The sequence below is a fragment of the Aotus nancymaae genome, unplaced genomic scaffold (assembly GCF_030222135.1).
Source record: "Aotus nancymaae isolate 86718 unplaced genomic scaffold, 86718_ANA_hifiasm-v0.15.2.pri h1tg000033l, whole genome shotgun sequence".
In the NCBI taxonomy this organism is placed as follows: Eukaryota; Metazoa; Chordata; class Mammalia; order Primates; family Aotidae; genus Aotus; species Aotus nancymaae.
In genome coordinates, this window is record NW_026988447.1 from 46279095 (window position 1) to 46301901 (window position 22807).

The 22807-nt window shown below is 36.7% G+C and overlaps 1 long non-coding RNA gene across 1 annotated transcript in view; it reads right to left on the bottom strand.

The window, feature by feature from the left end:
- The window catches only part of LOC105731360 (uncharacterized), a 250478-nt gene that overhangs the window by 162387 nt on the left and 65284 nt on the right, over positions 1–22807 (bottom strand). Inside the window, exon 3 of the long non-coding RNA XR_001110695.2 lies at positions 6305–6375. This is a non-coding gene — a long non-coding RNA (uncharacterized LOC105731360). The remainder of the gene's footprint in view (positions 1–6304; positions 6376–22807) is intronic.

Below are 22807 nucleotides of genomic sequence, written 5' to 3' on the forward strand. Positions count from 1 at the left end.
CAAATTTCTCAAAATAATTTGGTTTATTGTTGCTTTTCTTCTATGATTTTCAACAGTATCTCCTGCGTGTCTCTTTCATAACTGTATACAATTGGTAGGGTACTAAAATACAACAAAGGCAAAAGATACCTTAGAAAAAAGAGAAATTGAATACTTTTTATTCCTTCTTGTGATTATTTTTCATAAATTTTGTGGAGGAGATATAGCCAAAAAGCATCTTGGAGCATGTCCTGACCCTGGAGGAACTTTTTCTTCTGGAATACTTCCCGTTTGTGTTTGTTTTTTTCCCCCTACGTAGTCTTTCACTTTTCCAGAGTAATTGCAATGAATTACAAACATAAAATTCAGATAATTTTTAAAACGATAAATACTTATTCAACAATTTCATGCTGCATTTAAATATACAGATCTGGATATTTGTGTGATATTCTCTTGGATTTTTATGGCATCTGCTTAGTTTTAATACATGCATTATCTTATACTGTTTTTCTTCAAACTGGAGTTTTATTTGAGGCACTAGTGCCATCTGCTGGACATAAATAAAATTACAGACTTGTGAGTACTGTTTGATACGTGAAAAGCCCAACCAAGTATATAGCCTTTGTTCCTTAAAATTTAAACTTTATAAAACACTTATTGTTGTTTTCAATGTAGTCAGAAACATAGGTTCAGCCCTGTTTCCATTGGTCATCCCAAGAAACTTAATGAAAAATATTTTGGGACTATTTGCCATCACAAATACAGTTTAAAATTACATTCAACAAAACTTGCACTCAGTATTCTGGGTGCACAAACAAGAAAACGATTCAGAAGCCTACTTGAAGATGCTTGTGATCCCATGGGCTGATAGGTTTCAAAAAGTAATTACAATTGTGAAATTAAAATGCTACAATAGAATAATACCTTATTCAAACAACATGTGAAAACTGCCATAGAGATATACTTATTCCTAAAATAACAAATATAACAGCTCTGGGAGAGATTTTAGACAACTGCCTACTTTTGCAATTGAGAAAAATGAAACTAAAGTGTTCAAATCTTATTTAAATAATATTGCTGGTTAGTGCCAAAGCTGAAACTAGAAGCTAGATCAACTAATGATCTTTTCATGGTTTCCCTTTCTGCCCAATCATTTCTTACCAATTATTTTACATACAACAAAGTGAAGGTAAAACAATCCATTTTAATATAAGCTTAGACAAGTAATATGTCATAAAGATCATATCCAAAGCATAAAAAGCAACAAGAAAAACCATTTCAAGATCCTCTCACATTTTTAATATATATGCTTGTTTTGTTGCTTATTGGTTTAATATGTGTCTTTTACCACAAGACTTTAAGATTGCATACCAGAGCTTAGCAGAATGCCTGGCATTGTGCAACAGGTATACAATGAATGAATGAATGAATTCTAGACTCACTTGTGTTCTCTTAACCTAGTGAGAAAGGAAGTACTAAAATAAGCATAACATATTGCCGAAGAAAAAGGAAAATTGATGCAAATGAATGGAATGAATAAGACTTTGTAGGTTAAGAAACATGTTTAGAACTTGCTCTTACTTCTTTCAGGTACATATTGAAATCCCTGTCGATAATTTAGCTATACCTAAATTATTTGATAACTAAATATCAAAGGATTAACATTGTCTAAATGTTGACTTGAGCAACATAAAAGATATTCCCTGTTTTTCTATCTTTAAAACAAATAAATATTAATTTGGATAAGACATTGAATACCAGAATATTAATCTGGATAAGACATTGAATACCAGGGATAGAGAGAGGATCCCCAGATAGAAAAAACAAATGTATTGATCTTGCCACAAAATTGACTACTGCTAGTGCTAAGAACTGTTATAATGGCAAATTAGGTATTAATTTATCAAACCCCAAAAAGCAGCTTGAGACATATTATTGCTAATTCCATTTTGGAGGAGGAAACACCACAGCATAAGAAGTATAATAACCTGCCCAATATTACAGAACTAGGAGTGAAGAAGCTGGTCTACACAAACAGGCAGTGAGCATCAAAGCCTAAGCTCTTAACCTCCATGCAAGTGGTTCTTAAGGTATGTTCCAAAGACCTGATTCTCTGAAGTACTGGACCTACCAACCATATGTCTATTTTCATAACAAAGCAAAGCTGAAACAATGAACAAAAAAACAGATGATTTCAAGGGAAAACACAAAGCATCTGCCTATATGGATAAGCCCAAGAGAGCACATCCTGTCAGAGTAGAGACTAAAATGCCTTAAAACACCTACAGCCAATGTGTCTTATCACATTTACATTTTATCTGATTTACATTTTTTCCATGGGGTGCCGGAGATATTTTCAGGGGGTCTGCAAACTCAAAACGACATTCATCATAATATTTAGACGTTATTTGCCTTTTTCATTCTCCTTCTTTCGCAAATATAGAGTGGAGTTTTCCAAAGGCTATGTGACAAACTGGATACAGAAATAGGAATGGGGCAGCTATATATTCCATTAAGCAAAATACTGAAGAGATTTGAAAAAAAAAAAAAGTGCCACTTTTCTCACAAATATTTTAAGAAAATGTTTATTTTTATTTATTCATTTGTTAATTATTTTTTTGAGACAGGGTCTCAATCTGTTACCCAGGCTGGTGTGCAGTGGTGTGATCTTGGCTTGCTGCAACCTCCGCCTTCCAAGTTCAAGTGATTCTCCTGCCTCAGCCTCCTGAGTAGCTGGGGTTACAGGTGCCCGCCACCATGCCCAGCTAACTTTTTTGTATTTTTAGTAGAGATGGGGTTTCACCATGTTGGCCAGGTTGGTCTCAAACTCCTGACCTCAAGTGATCTGCCTGTCTCAGCCTCCCAAAGTGCTGGGTTTACAGGTGTGAGCCACTGCGCCTGACCTAAGAAAATGTTTAATTTTGATAAAAATTATTGACTCGTGTTAACATATAGTATGTTTATTATTGTTGATTTAAATTTAAATTTGTTTAAATAAATGAAATACTTTAAATAAATTAATTGCTCTTGGTTTTAATTTCTAATAAATATCTACAGATATAACCTACTTAAAAGCTCCTTAGAGACCTCAATAATTTTTTTTCCCTTCCTTCCTTCTCTCTCTTCTGTTCTCTCTCTCTCTCTTTCTCTCTCTCTCTCTCTCTCTCTCTCTCTCTCTTTCATCTTTCCTTTTGACCTTCTCTTATTAAGAGCTTTTTGAGGTAGGGTTTTACTCTGTCACCCAAGCTGGAGTGCAGTGGTGCTTACTATCTCCACTCACTGTAGCTTCAACCTCCCAGGTTCCAGTGATTCCCTGCCTCAGGCCAACTAGCTGGGACTACAGGCACACACCACCATGCCCAGCTAATTTTTTGTATTTTTGGTAGAGACAGGTTTCATCATGTTGCCCAGGCTGATCTCAAATTCCTGGACTCAAGCAATCCTCCCATCTCAGACTCCCAAAGTGCTTGGATTACAGGCATAAGCCATTGTGCCAGTCTAATGGAGTAAATATCTATAGATATAACCCACTTAAACAAAAGCTCCTTGAAAGCCTCAATAATTTTTAAGAGGGTAAAGGAGTCCTGAGACCAAAACGTTTGAAACCCCTTACACAAGACTTGTGTATAGTGGGTACACTATAATTTGAGTGCTGTTTTCACATTCACATCAGCTTGTAATTCTTACAAGACAAATAGTGCCTCAATAATGACTGCAGTCCATGGATCTTTGGGCATACTTATTCAATATCCACATCTCAAAGGTTAAAATCACAACTTCCTAAGCCCATCCTAGTTCAGGCTGAAGCTCAATTATGTATAAGTCATCCATATAAGCTGAAAAAAATAAGGTTGCAATGGTAGGTTGGATTATATCACTTAAGGTTTGAATGCTGCATGTCATAGAAAGTCAATTAAGATTTTGAATACGAAATAGTGGGAAGCAGAATTTGAAAGAAGTGTGTAAAATCAAGTGGAGATACAAATAACGAGGGCAGAGGAGAATGGAGAAACACAAGTTCTAATGGAATAAAAATTACTCCAAGAAAGTAATGTATGTTTTATTTTAAAAGTTAAAAACATTTGGAAAAAGGTAATTATTTTAAAATGCTTTAATTATATAAAGAGTATTCTGTGAAAAGTATAAGTTGCTTTCTGTTATAATGCATGAGTTCTTTTATGGAGAAATGATGTTAAATTTTGGTCAAGTAATTTGGTTAAAGCATAAGTTAAATTATTGATCAATGAGGATGATTTTACATTGGAATAAACATAAACAGAATTTCAACAACATCTCACTCTAAAGATATTGTAAAGATTATTGGTCCTTGTAATTATAAGCTACAGCAGATCTCTAATCTAGAAGCAGTACAATGAAAAGTATAGTACAACACAGCTGAGTAGCTCTGAATTCTGGTCTGATTATGACATATATTAACTTCTTCATGAGTAACATCAACATATTCTGAATGTCTTTTTTTCATATCTTATATGTTCTTTATCAGGGCCATCTTGTACATGAAGGCACATGTTGAATATAAAATACTATTCACCAATTGGTAACTTATGATGACATCAGTGACAACTAAAAAGCCTACCTATTACTATGACTTTATGAAAATCTAGAGTTCATTCTTCTTCTACTCATATGTTGTATTCCAGGGACTGAGAAAATAGTAGTGAGTAAACAGACAGGTTATTTGATGCTTTCAAACTAACAACAGAAACACAAGTTTTTAATAAAAATACTTGGGTTTACACTGGAAATCAATGTTCCCAGATCTTATAACAAATATAAGTACAAAAGTTATATGAAGACCTGCTCAATAATATTTTCTTGATTCTTTTGGTGATTTTGTAAAAAGTTTAACAAAAGGATAATTCAAAAATGTGGAAGTTGCAGAAGTTTGCAATTTGTTGATGGGTATGTTCCAAAAGGTACAATATGTAGCCTGAATTTTATCCAGACAAAAATCACAAAATAATTCATTAAAAATAAACAAAATCAAATAAAGTTGGTAACTTAATCAAGTTTTGTGGTTTGCTTTCCTAAAATTGACTCAAATATGTTAAAAGATAATCTCCTTTGAGAGGATTTCCTAGATTTGCATTCTATCCTATAACGAAAAGAGGTAAGTATACTGTATACACAGACATAAACAAAACTTCGGCTTATACACAAATACATATGCTATATATACATGTTTCTAAATAGAGTGATTTATTTTGGTGAAATATATTACAGTCTTTTGAAAAATTCCTTTAAAATTTTTCTTTCCCATAATGAATTACAGTAGAAAAAAAGATCATTTTACAAGAGTGTTCCATTGTTGCCATCTTTATATTTGAATAGAAAACAAAGTTAATCTTAAGACAAGCCAGGCTTTGATAAGAAACTATTTGCATTCTCAAAACATATGTAGCAATAGATAGATTGTTACTATTCAGTTGAGTAAACACATCAGTTGACAGTAAGATCAGTAACAGAGATATTAATAAGTCTTTCCCCAAATACACAGATACCACACACAAATACAAACACACACACACACACACACACACACACACACAGCTATTCCACAAAGTCATAAAACCTTAAGTCATTTGAGATCAATTCCCTAATAATCAACTACATTACAAAATAGGAAGAAAAAACTATTGGCTTAAGTTGGTAACTGTGTGACAATTGTCCAATGGCAGGTATATGTCACATTACACACACCAAGAAAGGAAACTCACTTGTTTCCTGCAAGTGCCAAACATGGAAAGATAAAGTCGCATATTGAATGTTCATTGAGATGTCAATAATATGCTAATATTATTTGATATAGACAATGTTTATATCATATTTTAATATTATTAAACATGTAAAATGTTTATACCATAATATTTTAATATTATTAAACATGGACAATGTTTACAACAGCAGACATTAGGAAAAGTATTCAAACCTTGTCTATATTTGGGAAAGTGTCTCCAGCTACGTATTCATAAGAGATCTTCAGGGGAAAAATATAAGGCTGATTTAGAAAACCTTTATATACTCCAGAACTTTCTTTGAAAAATCAGCATTTATTAAAATTATTATTTTATGATATTCACCTTATCAAGAATGTCTCTATTATATATCATAAATTTACAGATCAAATTTAAACTCTCCAAACCGAGATTTTAAAATTTTTAAACTGACTTCATTGAAGATAGAAAATGCAGTTTGAAAGTGATATTTGAAATCTTCACCAACAAACTTAAAGACATTATTGACCGTCACTGAGAAAACAAAGTAAATAATATATACGTCAATATTCAACAAATTGAGAATTTACCTTTTAATGATAGAGGAGAAACTGTCCAAAGCAGATGAAACCAGTGCCAATAACTGTAAAATGATGCACACCTGTAGAAAATAAGCAAACATTTTAACAGAAAAATCAGAAAGTATTTGCTCTTATTAAAGGCAAATAGTTTCCCATGGAGGAAAAGTGCTCACAGTAACTGATCAGAAACTCTACTGGCCAAGAGAAAACTCAATATGTTAAGAAAAGAAAATACATATGACAGAAGAATAGTCAATGGGGGTACAGCTTAAATTTAATTCCTTAAATTTAAAGGAGTTTCTTATACTCCTGATGTTCAAAATGGGTCATATGTCAAAAGCCTGAGAGAACCGCCAAGTTATATTCTGGATTATCAGTCCACTAAGAAAGCAGTAGCATTAAGCTGTGATAGCTGAAGGATTGAGTGTCTAAATGTATCCAAAATACTACCTCAATGGATCTAGAATCATAGGAAAATGGTTCCTCCATCAAGGTGCTATATTTTCCAGCAACTTCTCCACAAAAGCCTTATTCAATTTACCCTACTGTGTCTAGCTTGGCATACTCTCTCTAGACCAGCAGAACCCAAAATTTACTGTCTTTTGTTAACCCTTAGGACTGGGTCACAGTCAGAAGTCAGAAGTCACATGGAAAAGAAGAGCTCCAGGGGGCAGTTCATTGGAAGGTAACTTTTTTTGTACCTCTCCATTCTATCCATGATAATATGGACATCCCAAAGAAGACTCATCATTGAGAGATACTCCTGGCCTAACATATTTTCCATTAGCAAAGAGAAATGTCTTTATACCCAACCATTGGGTATTTCCCCATCCCCACACCGTGTAGAAGAATCCAGCCCTCCAATGAGCCTACTTTGGAAGATTCTGAACCACAGCAACATTCTATTGTTTATTTTCTAAAGAAATTTTGTGTTTTTCTTTTAGTTTCATCACTATTAAGTGACTAGACCATTATTGAGATAAAGCTTGATAGAATTACAATTGAAATAATATTTTATGAACTCAGAATATTTAAATGTGAGTTTTAAGACTAAACTGTCCATTTTTTTGTCTGTCTTTTGAAATAATCTTGAAAATTTTCCTTTTTAATTTTGCTGCTGTTAGATGAATACTCAATTGCTTATATTGAAGCCTGACAGAATTATAATTCTTCTTCTTCTTTTTTTTTTTTTGAGATGGAGTCTCACTCTGTCACCCAGGCAAAAGTGCAGTGGTGCAATCTCGGCTCACTGCAACCTCCACCTCCTGAGTTCAACTGATTATCCTGACTCAGCCTCCCGAGTAGCTGGGATTGTAGGCACATACCACCACACCTGGTTAATTTTTGTATTTTTAGTAGAGATGGGGTTTTACAATGTTGTCCAGGCTTGTCTTGAACTCCTGACCTCAGATGATCCACGTACCTGTCTCACAAAGTGCTAGGATTACAGGTGTGAGCCACCACACCTGGTGGAATTATAATTCTTAAAATATTATTTTATAAATATGGATTATTTAAATATGACTTGTGAATACATACACACACACACACACACACACACACATATGTAAAGGGAAGTATATGCTCTTAGGGAGTTAACAATAAAACATAACCATTTCAAAATTTCTAGTTAAAATAAAATTAAACTTTAAAATTTCACAAATCGCTATCTCCAAGAGCATATATTTAGCATCTGCCTTCCATTACCTGAATGGCATCAAGTATTCCTGACTAAACATCCCTTGTTGGTAGGGACAATGCTGCAGTACAGTATCTCTGAACATAGTAGCCCAGCAAACATTATAAATAGATTGATATTATGCTGTTAACCTAACAAGCATTTAAATGGCATTTCATTTGTTCAAGACTTAGTCCTAAGTATTTTTAAATAACTCATTTAACTTCATAACATTTTTCTGAGGTAAGTAGTATTACTATCCCTTATCTAAATATGGGAAAACCAAATACTAGGGAAAATAAGTAAATGACCCAAGGACACATAGCTCAAAGAGGCTCTGCTAGGATTCAAGCCCAGATGACCTGGGTGTAAAGTCTACCCACTTAAACACTATACCATATTGTTTGGATGAAGAATAACAGCATCTAATGATTGAAGTTACCATCAGCAATGATTATTGTACCATTGTCATTAAAATTCTTACATACCCCAGTCTGAATTCTTTTTGATCCAGGTTATTTCTTTTACTCCCTGAGACTCTAGTATTTGGCCAATTGTTTGCACACTTGACATGTAAGTTTTCTAACAATTCACTGTTTATTACTTGAAATGGAATAATGTGAAATGTTCCCTCTGATGTGCATGGGTTCATTTATATAGTGTCCTTCTACTTGGAAGAAATATCCCTTTTCTGCCACACTCTTTAGAGGTATGATCAAATGGTTGGCCTTTCTAGTAAAATCATTCCTCAGAGATACTTTCTGACTTTCTAAAAATGAACTAAATATCTCAAGGTAAGACAGAGTCTCTGAGAAGGAGAAAAACTATCCTAAAATAAAAAGAATACATAATATTCTAAAACAACAATAGCATATAATAAATCTAAGAAAACTTGGCAGTTTCCATACCATAAAATGCTATGGTTATCACTGACAAATTACCAAATGTTTTTATCTGTCAGAGAGATAAAGCTGTCTACCTGGAACTGGGCCGAAGACCCAGGCCCTCTATAGGAAGAAACTACCCAATGTTCAAATGTGTAAGTTATCCTCAGCTAGCATTTGGGTCATGGCTCACAGGACAAGGGCTCCTGCCTTCCCCTTTGATACCGTGTTAGGCAAATGACTTGTTCGTGTGTAAATCCACATAGCTTTAGAAATGATTCTATAATTTCGTCAGCACTTAAAGACAGACTTCAAGGTGACCAGGAAGACCCCTGGCCTGTGGGTCAGAGATTCTGTTCCAAGGGAGAATTTGAAAGCAAACAGAAGAAGGTTTTCTCATCTGCTGTTCAGCATCATTTGAGTACAAAGGTGAATCAATCATTGGTCTCTTTGGAAGATGTAGCTGAATCTGCTCCTAATCCCAGAAGAAAAAGTATAGTAAGAGCCATATAAAACCATGTAATATAATGATTCTATTAACAATTTCAAAACAGTGTCACTAACAACTATATGGAACAAAAAAATTATACATGCTGAATTTGGTTTAAGAAAAAGACCAATTAAAACAAAGCCAGAAATCAAACAATAAGGAAGTTTAACTGCTATAATAATATCACTACTCCTGAAATTAGAATGAACACATTTACTCAAGAAACCAGAAAGAAAAATAAAATATATATTCCAAAGACATTTTTCGGTGAGACAACTAAGAAAGTGAAAAACAAAACTTGTTTTTCTTGTTTTCTTCCTGTTTATTAAGAAGAAAGGCCCTTCTAATAATTAAAAAAAAGAAAAAAGTTGGGAGATACAAGAGACCACCTTGTCAAGTCATGTAAGATTCTCTAGACTAAAGAAAGCAAATCTTTAGATAAATAAATAATTTCTAAGGGAAAGGATAAGAGTAACTAATAAATAGAAGAACGGATAACATTTGGCTAATAAATACTATCCCAGATGTTCCAGCACAAAACTTACAGATTAGTGAGCTAGGCACTTTGATGACATTAAAGAAAAAAAATACATATGCACATCTGAAGTTGTAGGCAATATATGTACAGAAGAAAACACACGAGTTTTGGAGATAGAAGGACCTTTATTTAAATACAATTTCCACCACTTACTAGCTTTATGACATTTGCAATTAACAAAGTACTTTGGTAATCAACAAAGTAATATTTTGGAATTTTTAAAATTCTTAATTCAAATGATATTTTCAAATTCCGTATGGAACACTGGCACAATAGTGGTATGGATAAGTTTTATGATGGTTTCAAGAAAAGGTCCCTTCTGATTGAATTCCTAGTAATGTCTGTGTAAAATCAGATAATGTTTTACAACCTAAATGTTGTTGCCCAAAAGCCACTTGATCCATTGATAAAACTTCTAACATTTATGACATTTATGGAAAGCATTCAAAAGCATTCCAATGGAACCTCTCTCATCATCCACTAGTTACTTTGAAAACAGACAGAGCCCTTTAGTTAGACATCTGGCTAGACTCCTAATCACCTTTGATCTCGTTACCTGTGACTCATCCACTGCAGCAATCACAGCCCTCCATGGTTCCTAAGTTAATGTCTTAGTATGTTTGAAACAATCCAAATTTTGTATATCTTCAAATATGTTGTTAATTTAATGTTTCTATTATCTTAGGGCAATGGGAAGAAGGAAGAGGTTAGATGGTACAGATAAGTTATATCCTTTTTCTCTCCAATTAATACTCACAGAACTTCTAGAAAGGTCATTTTATTCCTTTATATATAAGATCAATTAGTCTGTTACAGTGGGATTTAGGAGTAAGATGAAGCAACACTTATTGAGCATCTATGATATGTCAGGCACAGTATTCTGTAAATTTAAATATTATGTATTAAGTATCATATACAGTATGTAGAGATGTCTGTGTATATATTCATATGTATACGTTCTCTGTGTGCGTGTGTGTGTGTAATTTAATTTAATAAAAATATAATTCCAATCTGCCTTCAAAGCTCAACCTCACTGTTTAGTTACCATGTAGTCTGGGGCAAATTATTTAATTACTCTAACTTTCAATTTATTCTATTAAATGAATATGTTATATCTACTTAACAAGATTGTTCTGAGGAGTGAATGGAATAAAATATTAAAAAGTATTTAACATACTTCTCAGAACACAATAGGCACTCAATAAAATCATAATATCTATTATGCAAATACTTAGAATTTAATATGTGCCAGGCACTGTTTTAAGTGCTTTTTAAATATTGACTTTTAAAATGTTCATTATAATCTTTAGGTCACCTACTATTATTATCTATCCTTTACTGAAATCTGAGTACTTCAGAGGTTAAATGGCTGGCCTGAGGTCACATAATTAATGGAAACAGAAGTAAAATTAAAACCCAGGCATTTTCATCCCAGAGTCTCTGCACCTACCCTAACCATTATGTTCTACTGTCAGAGTTGACCCTGAACTCTCTGGCAAAAATAATAATAGTAATAATAATTTTTCCTTTAGGAAGTTTAAAACAAAATAATATTTATTCAGTTAAGCAAATTACCAGGGTGACTGCAAACCATATTAGTGTTATACAGATATATTACAAATAACCAATTACTCACAAAGAAGATAAACAATACATAGGAAATGACTGGTACACTCAATTAGGATAATTCAGAGAGGATTTAATTGTAACAACTATTTTTAAAAGTATGAGCTGGCCATAGGGAAGAGTACAATATCTCGGGCTAGTAGTACTGAGGTTGTATTGATCAGAAAGGACAAATGGAGTGGGTGTTACTGGGACCCAGAAAGAGCAAGTCATGAGGAGAGGGCCTCATTGAGAAAATTGTACCATCAAGTGAGGCAACCAACCCAAAGCAATGGGCAGGGAGGCGGGTGGGGGGCATGTAGACCCTGACTTCACAGTTGCCCCCTGGGGATCTCCTACCAGGCCCCTCACTCACTAGCAGCTGGAAATCAAGGAAGCTGGCCAGTATCATCCACAAAGGCCAGCCTGCTGGGGCCAGGACCAAGAGGGGAAGACTGTCAGAGGCATTTTTCCAGATTTATAAAATATTAACATTTTAAGTACCAAAACACAATTTTTTCATTATCTTATTGGATACCTTTTTAAAATTTCTGTTACACTCTTGGCTTCTAACATAAATTACATAGTCCATTTATTTTTGCTGAACTAGCTCTAAAATACTAGAACCCTCAAGCACATCAAAGATGTACAACTGCGGGCCCTAAACCAGCATTCACAAAGTGTGTTTCTGTCTTTCTCAAAATACAGCTTCGAAGCACATTTTTGGGTGTTATATGAGAAAGATTTTCTGATGAAAAGGACAACATGGCACAAAACCAAACTAAACAGATTTCTTCATTGAGGGATAGTTCCAGAGCTAGTTGCATGGCAAAAATGACATATTGGAATATAATATGAAGTGTATACAAAACTAACTAGACCACACAATTATTTTTTTCCTAAAAATATTTTTGGGCCTACAGTTGCAAAAAACATTCTTTGAAAAATAATTTTCTTCATACCAAAAGGCCTCAGCATTCTGCAATGTTTCTAACATGTATTAATTTGTTCATTTTGTCAAAAAAGACGTGTTCTCCTCAGTACTGGGTGTTCAGTGGCATACAGGTCAGATGACGTCCTGCTGTTGTGCGTATGCTCTGGTGTTGTGCTTTGCCAGGTGGAGTCTCTGTCTTTCCTCCTCACTGTCACTACCACTTGTCCCTATTTGCCACTATCCTTGAGCACTTAAGTCCTCTAACTTGACATTTTGTAACCCTGCCTGTGTTTGGATAATCAGAAAATTAAGCCTATAGGAATGATGGGATAAAGGGCTGTTCTTTTTATATAAAACACGAATAATTTTATGTTAATGCATATAGCTGTTGGGGACTTTCTTGCATTCTTCCTCATCAGAGGCTTCTAACAAATAGTTAAAATTTCCAAGTCAGCTTCTAGTTAAATAAGATGGTAGAGCAGGGTGATCAAACACAGAATATTGGCCTTCTAACAGGCAGGCCTGCCTTCCAGGCCCAATCCTGCCCTCTCCTTCTGTGTAACCCATGCAAGTTCCAGTTTCCTTGCTGTAGAATGCTGGTAGTAATCACGCCCACTCACTGGGGTTATTACAGGGATTAAATCAGACAATGTGTAAAGAGCTCACAGGAGCCACTAATGTCAACTATCATTTTTACAGAGCCTAGCACATAGTAGACATTCAACATATAGTTAGAAATAGGAGTTGAGGGCCAAATGACATGAACAGCTTTCTCAATTTCTTTCTTTTCAAAAATATATTTTTCTTGTTTCCAGTGGGGTTGGAAGCTTTCTCAATTTCTTAAACCAAGATAGTAAAGGCAATTTTATTATGTTCTTAGAAGCACAGATAAAGCTTGGGCCCAAGTATGCTTGCAGAGCTTTTTAAAATACAGAACTGATGAGCTTCCTAAAGATCAGGTATTACGGTGAAGTAGACGCAGTGACTCAGGCAGTGCACATTTAGAGGAGAATAAAGCAACACTGTGGCCCCACATACACAGTGAGAGAAGTCCCTGGAATATTTACTTTCAGTGTTGGGTTTTCCTCTCTTCCTTGCACCTCATGGCTGTTAGCCGAATAGACAATGGTATTTCCATTTCCTACAGGAGCTTCAGGCCTTTCAAGACGTCAAAGAAGAAGTTTTACAAATTAAGCTTTTACAGGGAAAGTCCCTGAGGTGAACAGAGCATGAGTTGTATGCCATAGTAAAGGCTGACGAGAAAATGGAGGTAAAGGTAAATGCCCTGGCACCTGAATCTGGACAGAACAGGTGAGGCCTGGTCTTGGGGAGTGGGAGTTCAGGAAAGGCAAGGGTGAGATCTGCAAGGAAAGGAGAGGCACCTTGGAATGTGCCAGGAGAGCTCCTGAAATGGCTAGCCAAAGGGCCCTGTAGAACAAAGCCCTAGGCCACTGCTGGCATGCACAGCTCCTCATCACAGAAGAGAGTAGCCCCTGAAGTCCAGCTGTGGATTATTCAGCAAAAGGAGCCAGCTTGTGGTGTCAACTTTGCAGGGCCCCATGGAAACTGCCCCCTGGATTACAGATTCCCTGCCAATAACCCCAAAAGAGTTGGTTCTTGATAGCCCACATCCCTCATAGTGATACTGCTGGTACGGAAGGAAGCATTTCAGTCACTAATTGAGTTGGGAAGATTGATATATATATTACTCATTTTGGGAAAACCCTTCAAATTTAGACAAATTTCTGCTGAAAGACAATGACTTTAGTTTTTTAAAGATAACAGTAATAATGTGAAATAGAAAAGGTAATCAAGGTCAAAAAGAGCATAAACAAGAAAAATATAATATTAATCATAAACTGTGAGCTAGAAGCTTACAGACTCCAGCCAGCAAACTTAACAAGTGATTTATCTGCATTTTACACATGGTAAATGACAACTCAGAAAAATTAAGTGTCTTGCCCAAGGGTAGCAAGTCAGTTAACAGTGGTCATGAAAACAGCCAAATACTGAGTAGTTCACCCCAAGTAATTTTAAGTAATTCTATCTATAATTAGTTATAATACCAGGTATATAATACCGATAATTACCAATTTTACATCTATTCTCTTATGTATAACTCATGCCATTCCTAGAAGGCAGTACTATCATTATTATTATTATTATTATCATTACTGTATAAATGAGAAAACCAAGGTAGGAAATATTAAGTGACTTCCCCAAGGTCACATTTACTTAGCAGTAAACCAGAGCTGTCTGACTCGGAACCTGTGTTCTTGGCCACATCCTTTCCATCTTCTGTTTTGTAAAGAAATTTCTTGATCCTCAGAAATCACACTGAAATGAGAGAATTCCCCGAAGCTCTCACAGGATGTGTGATAGGGGTGTGGCTCATCTGTACATTCACTGCCACTGCTCAAATCCCTTACTGGAGGGGGAGCACAGAGATGGACAGGTGCAGGAGCCCAAGTGAGCATGTGTTACAGTGCACTCTTTAAGCCTCGTCATCTGCAGATGGCTTAAGTGTTGATATGGTTTTGGCTGTGTCCACACTCAAATCTCATCTTGCGTTGTAGCTCCCATAATTCCCACATGTTGCAGGGACCCAGTGAGAGATAACTGAACCATGGGGGCAGGTCTTTCCCATGCTATTTTCATGAGAGTGAATAAGTAAGTCTCACAAGATATAATGGTTTTATAAAGGGTAGTTTCCCTGACCAAGCTCTCTTCTCTTGTCTGCCACCATGTGAGATGTGCCTTTCACCTTCCCCCATGAATGTGAGGCCTTCCCAGCCATGTGGAACTGTGAGTCCATTAAACTGCTTTCTTTTGTAAATTACCCAGTCTCAGGTATGTCTTTATTAGCAGCATAAGAACAGACTAATACAAGTGTTAATCGGTCTATTGGACCCTCTGCCTTTTTGCAAGGGCAGAGGGCCAGCATGGCAGCTTTCTGTGTCCTGAGCTCTTGCCCAGCATTCCGAAAGAATGGGGTCACACGTTGAAGGATGGTGAATGTGGGGGGTTTAGTGAGTGGTGGAGGTGGCTCTCAGTGGGATGGATGGAGAGCTGGAAGAGGGATGGAGTAGGAAAACAATCTTCCCTGGGGGTTTGGCCAGCCAGTGGTTGATCTCCTCACCAATTATCCCCAGCTGAATTCCTCATGGTGTTCAGATGCTCCTTCTCTTCTCTCTGCCACAGCACTCTGCTGTCATTCTGCTCTTCTGTTTGTCTCTTCATCTCCTTCTTGGGCCGGGGGTTTGGAGTTTATATGGATATAGGATTGGCGGGGGTGGGGGTGGGGGCGGGTGTGGTGGGCCAAAAGGCAACTTTTTGGTGCTAAAACAGAAATGCTTCTTCCCATTTAAGGCTGTGGGTATCCAGGCTTGAGGATGGGACCTTTGCCAGGGAACCACCCTCTTCTACCCAGTATTTGTCTCCTGTCTATATCAACACTTAGGTAGCTTATGTACCACAGGAACACCAGAAATGTATTTTATAATTAGCTGACAGTAAAGTATTCTTTTCTATCATATCTGCTTAGCTACATTTGTAACTCAATAAATATACTGTCTGACAAACTGTATCAGTGTATAACAATGCTGGGCAGGTAGATAGTCTTCAAATATTTTTTTGGATTTGGTAGAAAGCACAAACTAAAATTACCTGAAGTATCCAAATCATATTTTTCAATGGCATTATTAATTTAATTTTAGGTAATGACTACACCCATAATTATCTGTGAAATCTCTAAAACTTCCAGGAAAAAAAAAAATTCTTACTACCCCTACACAACTTATTCTATTAACTAGTAGCTAAGTGTGTGTGTGTGTGTGTGTGTGTGTGTGTGATTTCTAGCCTAAATCTTGTCTTGAACTTGATATTCCTTTTATATTGTTTTTAGTGAAACAATGAAAAAGAGCTATTCATTTTCTCTCTAAAAACTGTTTATACACTTGAACACAGTTGTTAACTATTTTACGGCCTTCCCATTGGGAGGCAAGCACGTATTTAGAGATGCACTGTAGTTCCAGCAAGGTTAATAGTAACAGCTTTAAGAAAAAATCTATAGTAAGAAAAATAAAGAATGATAATACATTTAATTCTGAGATTGAATTCTACCTTAATATATTATTTTTAAAATAATAAACTACTAACTCCCTGTGACTCAGTATAATTACCCAGCTGTAAAATGGGAATAAAATGCTTGATTCCATGATCTGTGCATAATATTTTAAATAAGAATGTAATAGAGAAGTTATCTTGCACTCCAGTACATATGATTAAGTTCAGAACCAGAGATATTTAACCAGGGTGCAGGGTGACTTTTCTCTTTTTTCAACAGGAACATCTTTTGTCTTGCTGACCACATTCCAAGGACAGCTGACCCTTCTTCTTCCCCTACTTGTTACTGTGGTGGCCCCAATTCCTATGTTCTCTAGATAAGCCTTACTTTCTGTGTCCCTGCCCCCGGATGAGTGGGCTATGATCTTCCTATCTGGTGTTACCATCAAGCTCCATATCAATCCTAACTCTTCCTAGACTAACTTTATGCATTCACTGAAGTTTCTAGTGCCTGTTTCTGCCCAGCTCTTCTCCCATTGTTTCAAGTAGTGAGTTGGTTCATAGTCACATCACAACAGCAAAAGCTCTGGTGGCTATGCAAGCCAGCTCAGTAACTAAATAAGATATACACACAGTTTATCAGATTAACATTTTATACCACAGAATGTGTGTTAATGGGCAGCATGCTAATTAGTCATCAAAAGTAAACTATTTATATGTTGTTCTTCCATGATGTTGAACAATTAATCACAAGCATTGAACAAGTAAATGGGACCTGAGGGGCTGATATGGTTTGGTGGTGTGTCCTCATCCAAATCACATCTTGAATTTTACTTCCACAATTCCCACGTGTTGTGGAAGGGACCTGTGTTCTTGAGGTAGTGAATAAGTCTCATGAGATCTGATGGTTTTTATCAGGGGTTTCTGTTTTGCATTTTCCTAATTCTCTCTTTGCTTGCTGCCATCCATGTAAGACGGGACTTGCTCCTCCTTGCCTTTTGCCATTATTGTGAGGCTTCCCCAGCCACATGGAACTGTAAGTTCAATTAAACCTCTTTCTGTAAATTGCCTGGTCTTGAGTATGTCTTTATCAGCAGCAAGAAAACAGACTAAACTAGTAAACTACTACCAGAAGAGTGGAGTGTTGCTGAAAAGACACCTGAAAATGTGGAAGTGAGTTTGGAACTGGGTAACAGGCAGAGGTTGGAAGATTTTAGAGAGTTCAGAAGAAGACAGAAAAATGTGGGAAAGTCTGGACCTTTCTAGAAACCTGTTGAATGGCTTTGACCAAAAGCCTGATAGCAATATGGACAATAAGGTCCAGGGCTGAGGTGGTCTCAGAAGGAGATGAGGAACTTGTTGGGAAATGGAGCAAAGATGACTCTTGCTATGTTTCAGCAAAGAGACTGGCAGCATTTTTCTCCTCCCCTAGAGATTTGTGGAACTTTGAACTTGAGAGAGATGATTTATAGAATCTGGTGAAAGAAATTTCTAAGCAGCAAAGCATTCAAGAAGTGACTTAGGTGCTGTTAAAGGTATTCAGTTTTAAAAGGGAAACAGAGTATAAAAGTTTGAACAATTTGCAGCGTGACAATGTGATAGAAATGAAACTCCATTTTTTTAATTGCATTTTAGGTTTTGGGGTACATGTGAAGAACATGCAAGATTGTTGCATAGGTACACACATGGCAGTGTGATTTGCTGCCTTCCTCCCCTTCACCTATATCTGGCATTTCTCCCCATGCTATCTCTCCCCAACTCCCCACCCCCCACTGTCCCTTCCCTATTTCCCCTCAACAGACCCCAGTATGTGATGCTCCCCTCCCTGTGTCCATATGTTCTCATTGTTCAACACCCGCCTATGAGCGAGAACATGTGGTGTTTGATTTTCTGTTCTTGGGTCAGTTTGCTGAGAATGATGGTTTCCAGGTTCATCCATGTCCCTACAAAGGACATGGACTCATCGTTTTTGATGGCTGCATAATATTCCATGGTGTATATGTGCCACATTTTCCCTGTCCAGTCTATCATTGATGGGCATTTGGGTTGGATCCAGGTCTTTGCTATTGTAAACTGTGCTGCAATGAACATTCGTGTGCATGTGTCCTTATAGTAGAACGATTTATAATCCTTTGGATATATACCCAGTAATGAGATTGCTGGAAATTCTATATCTAGGTCCTTGAGGAATCGCCACACTGTCTTCCACAATGATTGAACTAATTTACACTCCCACCAACAGTGTAAAAGTGTTCCTATTTCTCCACATCCTCTCCAGCATCTGTTGTCTCCAGATTTTTTAATGATCACCATTCTGATTTGCATTTCTCTAATGACCGGTGATGATGAGCATTTATTCATATGTTTGTTGGCCTCATGTATGTCTTCTTTTGTAAAGTGTCTGTTTATATCTTTTGCCCACTTTTCAATGGGCTTGTTTGTTTTTTTCTTATATATCTGTTTTAGTTCTTTGTAGATTCTGGATATCAGCCCTTTGTCAGATGGGTAGACTGCAAAAATTTTTTCCCATTCTGTTGGTTGCCGATTCACTCTAATGACTGTTTCTTTTGCTGTGCAGAAGCTGTGGAGTTTGTTTAGGTCCCATTTGTCTACTTTGGCTTTTGTTGCCAATGCTTTTGGTGTTTTGGTCATGAAGTCCTTGCCTACGTCTATGTCCTGAATGGTTTTGCCTAGATTTTCTTCTAGGGTTTGTATGGTGTTAGGTCTTATGTTTAAGTCTTTAATTCATCTGGAGTTAATTTTAGTGTAAGGTGTCAGGAAGGAGTCCAGTTTCTGCTTTCTGCACATGGCTAGCCAGTTTTCCCAACACCACTTATTGAACAGGGAATCCTTTCCCCATTGCTTGTTTTTGTCAGGTTTGTCAAAGATCGGATGGTTTTAGATGTGTGGTGTTGCCTCCGAGGCCTCTGTTCTGTTCCATTGGTCTATATCTCTGTTTTGGTACCAGTACCATGCTGTTTTGATTACTGTAGCCTTGTAGTATAGTTTGAAGTCCAGTAGTGTGATGCCTCCCGCTTTGTTCTTTTTGCTTAGAATTGACTTGGCTATGTGGGCTCTCTTTTGGTTGCATATGAAGTTTAGGGTGTTTCTTCCAGTTCTGTGAAGAAGGTCATTGGTAGCTTGATGTGGATAGCATTGAATCTGTAAATTACTTTGGGCAGTATGGCAATGTTCATGATATTGATTCTTCCTAACCGTGAACATGGAATGTTTCTCCATTTGTTTGTGTCCTCTCTTATTTCGTTGAGCAGTGGTTTGTAGTTCTCCTTGAAGAGGTCCTTTACGTTCCTTGTTAGCTGTATTCCTAGGTATTTTATTATCTTTGTAGCAATTGTGAATGGCAGTTCATTCTTGATTTGGCTCTCCTTAACTCTGTTATTGGTATATAAGAATGCTTGTGATTTTTCATATTGATTTTGTATCCTGAGACTTTGCTGAAGTTGTTTATCAGTTTCAGGAGATTTTGGGCTGAGACAATGGGATCTTCTAGATATACAATCATGTCGTCTGCAAATAGAGACAATTTGACTTCCTCCTTTCCCATTTGAATACCCTTTATTTCTTTTTCTTGCCTGGCTGCTCTCACTAGAACTTCCAGTACTATATTGAATAGGAGTGGTGAGAGAGGGCATCCTTGTCTAGTGCTAGATTTCAAAGGGAATGCTTCCAGGTTTTTGCCCATTCAGTATGATATTGGCTGTTGGTTTGTCATTAATAGCTCTTATTATTTTGAGATACGTTCCGTGAATACCTAGTTTATTGAGGATTTTTAGCATAAAGTGCTGTTGAATTTTGTCGCAGGACTTCTCTGCATCTATTGAGATAATCATGTGGTTTTTGTCTTTGGTTCTGTTTATGTGGTGAATTATGTTTATAGACTTGTGTATGTTGAACCAGCCTTGCATCTCTGGGATGAATCCTACTTGACCATGGTGGATAAGCTTTTTGAGGTGCTGTTGCAATTGGCTTGCCAGTACTTTATTGAAGATTTTTGCATCTATGTTCATCATGGATATTGGCTTGAACTTTTCTTTTCTTGCTGAGTCTCTGCTGGGTTTTGGTATCAGGATGATGTTGGTCTCATAAAATGATTTGGGAAGGATTCCCTCTTTTTGGATTGTTTGGAATAGTTTCAGAAGGAATGGGATCAGCTCCTCTTTGTATGTCTGGTAGAATTCGGCTGTGAACCCATCTGGACCTGGGCTTTTTTTGGGTAGTAAGCTCTTAATTGCTACCTCAACTTCAGACCTTGTTATGGTCTATTCAGGGTTTTGACTTCTTCCTGGTTTAGGCTTGGGAGGATGCAAGTGTCCAGGAATTTATCCATTTCTTCCAGGTTTACTAGTTTATGTGCATAGAGTTATTTGTAATATCTCTGATGATGGTTTGAATTTCTGTGGAATCTGTGGTGATATCCCCTTTATTGTTTTTTATTGCATCTATTTGATTATTCTCTCTTTACTTTTTTATTAATCTCGCTAGTGGTCTGTCTATTTTATCGATCTTTTCGAAAAACCAGCTCCTGGATTTATTGATTTTTTGAAAGGTTTTTTTGTGTCTCTACCTCCTTCAGTCCTGCTCTGATCTTAGTTACTTCTTGTCTTCTGCTAGGTTTTGAGGTTTTTTTTGAACTTGCTCCTCTAGCTCCTTCAATTTTGACTATAGGGTGTCGATTTTAGATCTCTCCTTGCTTCTCAGGTGGGCATTTATTGCTATATATTTTCATCTAGAGACTGCTTCACAAAGCATACACAAGTTTCAACAACCGAATTGACCAAGCAGAAGAAAGGATATCAGAGGTCGAAGATCAACTCAATGAAATAAAACAAGAAGGCACGATTAGAGAAAAAAGGGTAAAAAGCAATGAACAAAGTCAACAAGAAATATGGGACTATGTGAAAAGACCTAATCTATGTTTGATAGGTGTACCTGAATGTGACAAGAGAATGAATCCAAGCTGGAAAATACTCTTCAGGATATTATACAGGAAAACTTCCCCAACCTAGCAAGGCAGGCCAGTATTCAAATCCAGGAAATACAGAGAACACCACAAAGATATTCCTCAAGAAGTGCAACCCCAAGGCACATAATCATCAGATTGACCAGGGTTGAAATGAAGGAAAAAATGCTAAGGGCAGCCAGAGAGAAAGGTCGGGTTACCCACAAAGGGAAGCCCATCAGATTCACAGCAGATCTCTCAGCAGAAACCCTACGAGCCAGAAGAGAGTGGGGGCCAATATTCAACATCCTTAAAGAACTTTCAATCCAGAATTTCATATCAGCCAAACTAAACTTCATAAGTGAAGGAAAAATAAAATCCTTTGCGAACAAGCAAGTACTCAGAGATTTCATCACCACCAGGCCTGCTTTACAAGAGCTTCTGAAAGAGGCACTAAACATAGAAAGGAACAACCAGTACCAACCACTCCAAAAACATACCAAATGGTAAAGAGCATCAACGCAATGAAGAAACTGCATCAACTAACGGGCAAAACAGCCAGCTAGCATCAAAATGGCAGGATCAAATTCACACATAACAATTTTAACCCTAAATATAAATGGGCTAAATACCTGAATCAAAAGACACAGACTGGCAAATTGGATAAAAAGCCAAAACCCATTGGTGTGCTGTATCCAGGAAACCCATCTCACACGCAAGGATACACAAAGGCTCAAAATAGGGATGGAGGAAGATTTACCAAGCAAATGGAGAGCAAAAAAGATCAGGCGTTGCAATTCTCATCTCTGATAAAATAGACTTTAAGCCAACAAAGATCAAAAGAGAAAAAGAAGGACATTACATAATGCTAAAAGGATCAATGCAACAAGAGCTAACGATCCTAAATATATACGCACCCAATACAGGAGCACCCAGATACATAAGGCAAGTTCTTAATGACTTACAAAGAGACTTAGACTCCCACACAATAATAGTGGGAGACTTTAACACCCCATTGTCAATATTAGACAGATCAATGAGACAGAAAATTAACAAGGATATCCAGGACTTGAACTCAGACCTGGACCAAGCAAACCTAATAGACATTTACAGAACTCTCCACCCCCAATCCACAGAATATACATTCTTCTCAGCACCTCATCGCACCTACTCTAAAATTGACCACATACTTGGAAGTAAATCACTCCTCAGCAAATGCAAAAGAATGGAAATCATAACAAACAGTGCTCTGACCACTGTGCAATCAAGTTAGAACTCAGAATTCAGAAACTAACTCAGAACCACACAGCTTCATGGAAACTGAACAACTGGTTCTTGAATGTTGACTGGATAAACAA